At 35.5% G+C, this 3037-nt stretch overlaps 1 long non-coding RNA gene across 1 annotated transcript; it reads left to right on the top strand.

The window, feature by feature from the left end:
• Nucleotides 1-1067: 1067 nt before the first annotated feature.
• On the top strand, nt 1068-2787 carry LOC125754198 (uncharacterized). The gene is made up of 2 exons (XR_007407795.1): nt 1068-1229; nt 2493-2787. It is a non-coding gene; the product is annotated as an uncharacterized LOC125754198 (long non-coding RNA).
• The last annotated feature ends 250 nt before the right edge of the window (nt 2788-3037 follow it).

The following is a 3037-nucleotide window of genomic DNA, read 5'->3' as shown; positions in this document are numbered from 1 at the left end:
TCCTTAAATGATTTTGTGTGTGTTTGTATGTATAGTGAATTAGTTGTACAGAGTTCTCACATAAAGAGAATAAAAGAGCAAAATCCATAATCAGATCATTTTTTCTATCTCAAAATATGGCATCTTAGGATAATTCCTTATCCTGCCATAAATTCATAACTAGAGATCTTATTATCTTCCTTTCTTTGTACTGATATATTTTCTTTTTTTCCTTAAAGATTTTTATTATTTATTCATGAGAGACACAGAAAGAGGCAGAGACACAGGCAGAGGGAGAAGCAGGCTCCCTGTGGGGAGCCTGATGTGTGACTCCATCCCCAGAACAGGGTCACACCCTGAGTCAAAGGAAGACGCTCACCGCTGAGCCACCCAGGCATCACTGTAATGATAGGTTTTCTTATAATTATTTGTGAACTCTTTTCTCTTGTCGTTAAAAATACATACACTCACAAACTGGACTTTTCTTTCAAAGATCACTTAAGGACTAAAATAAAATGTATCCCTATATTAAGTAAGTCCCTCTCTCACACACTTCTATATTAAACTCTATTTATGAGAATTATTATTCAAATTTAGGGACAGTCTAATATGGAATTGGTAGCCAGTACAAATATAAACTCATTTTATTATAAATGAATTAGATACATATATTAAGTAACATTTGAGGGATAACGGGTGACTTGCCTAAGACCAGTCCCAGCAGCCTGTCTCCAAGAAAAGGAGGTGATCCTCTAAAAATCTCCTAGGCAGCTGGTTCCTGCTCTGTCTTCAAGGCCACCCTTCAACACCTCAGAAAATGGATAGAGTTTCCCCGAACAGAAGTGTTGATGTGGCACTCCCTACAGCAATCTTGCCTTGTCATTCAGCTCCACTGTGTACCTGAGACCCAGTCCCCTGATGTCACCAAGACTGGGGTTGGCACTCTGCCTCCACACAGGTGTACTGGCTTGCTGGTACAGGAAGGCTGGAGCCCCGGTTCCCCCATGCCCTACTGCTATCACATCCCACCACCCTCAGGCCAAGCAATAGATGGATGCTTCCATAATTATGACATAATTATGGCTTAAGAGCCCCCATGACTTGAGGGACAGAGCCTCTCTTCCAGAGTCAGAAGTCTGGCATGGCTAGACTTCTGGGTCTGCCCGAGAATTCATGGACAACCAGGATTCCACACACCTGCTGCTGTTCCATCTCCAAGTTTTTTCCCTAGAAAAAACCTGCTCTGGCAGGTCTGGTGTGTGTGCTGTCTAGCTATGCACTGTTTCCATGACAACAGGGACAATAATAACAGCTACTGTATAATAGCTATTTACTGGGCTAAAGACTATTAGCCTTCACAACAGCCCAAAGAAGTAATAAAATTATCTTCATTTTAGAGGTGGAAATTGAAGACAAAAGAGGCTAATGAACTTGTCCTCATCTACTTAGATAATAATTGATGGGGTCAGATTTTAAACTCAGATTGGCCTTTGCTTTGAATCTTTATAGTATTACCTCAATTATACAAACTGTTGAAATGGAGAAAACTAAGCCACTTTGTTAACTAAGCCCTAAATCAAAGATCCTTAAATCGCTGTCAACTAAACATAAAGCTTATTGCAATGGCTAAAACCTTATAGAGTGCTGGTAGAGATCAAATGTTTAAACTTGTCTTGAATAGCTAGAGAGAGGCAAGTGCCCGCCTCTAAAATTTGTGGGCCAGGAGCAAAAGAACAAATGGAGGATAATATAATATATGTCTAATATTTAAAAGTTATGGATCAAGTTAATAATTCATAAGTAAAACATGTTCTGTCCTATTTTGATAAGTATACTTTAACAAATGATATCAGTATTTATACATGTGTATTTCTATGGTTTTCTATGACTGCAAATCGGCAAAATATCAAAAAAGCTTAATTAAATTATGATTGTGCTTGTCTGCATGTTCTTTTCAGGTCTGTGATGTTCAAACAAATAAATAAAAAGATACATAATTCACTATGGATTATATGTCTTTTGATGAAATTTATTTTTTATTGCCTTCATTTCAGAAAAATCACCAATTAGGTTGCTATAATCAACATTTTCACATAATTTAGGTTCTATTGACAACAATGACAGATTAGCCATTCTTTCTCAGGACACTGTAGCTCTTTGATGGTTCATTTTAATTAACTTCCATCTAGAGAATCTTCATTTTTCTGAAGAAGCAGCACTTGGAATTTTTAATGACATTTTTAAAGCATTTCTTATATTTGGAAATTAACCATGAATTTTACAAACCATTCCAAAATATTGTAATGAGGTCAGATATGATAAATTACTACCAAAGAAATTACTGCAAAATATTTTAAATGTAGCATATAAATCATTATACCTATATAACAATTTCACATCTTCTTAAAGCAATAACTTAGTTCATACACTATTTAAGTTCTGGTTTAATTTTTTTCAGTACTGGAATGACATTAAAAAAATTTTAATGTGATATCCTGTTACTTTCTTTCCAGATCTCTCTTCAGTCAACACTGTACTTGATCTATAAACATCTGGAAAACAGTCCCTACAGAAATTAGTTTGGGTATTATTTGTATATGTGAATCTTTCCCTTCATAATCATATGAAGATTTCCATGCTCTTCTTCCTTCTATACATTTTAAAGAAATGTCATTCTTGTTGCATATTTTAGTTGTAGTTTCCAAAACTTAGGGAAAAACTTTTTTCCAAATTAAAAACTAAATCCTCTTTAAAATGGAAAAAGTTTTTTGTATCCATTAATTGTGAATAAAACAAATTCAAAATCAATTTTATTATCTGTGAAACTCCATGATTCATTGTGAGGATTTTTTGTTTTTTAGCTCAATTCTCTGATGTACCTCATATCCCTTTCTAAAGAGATTCTAGTTGCTTTCAGTCTTGAGTTAACATTCCCTTATATACCTGAAAATTCTTATGAAGAAATCAGCAGGGAGGGAGACAAAGGAACAAACACCTTGACCTCACGCTCTTCCTTCTTGCTGATCACCTGCTCTGGCTCCCATTGCCCAAACCCAAG

Source organism: Canis lupus, chromosome 32 (genome assembly GCF_003254725.2).
Source record: "Canis lupus dingo isolate Sandy chromosome 32, ASM325472v2, whole genome shotgun sequence".
Taxonomy (NCBI): Eukaryota; Metazoa; Chordata; class Mammalia; order Carnivora; family Canidae; genus Canis; species Canis lupus.
Note: the sequence above shows the minus strand (reverse complement) of the source record. Positions and strands in the feature narration are given on the sequence as shown.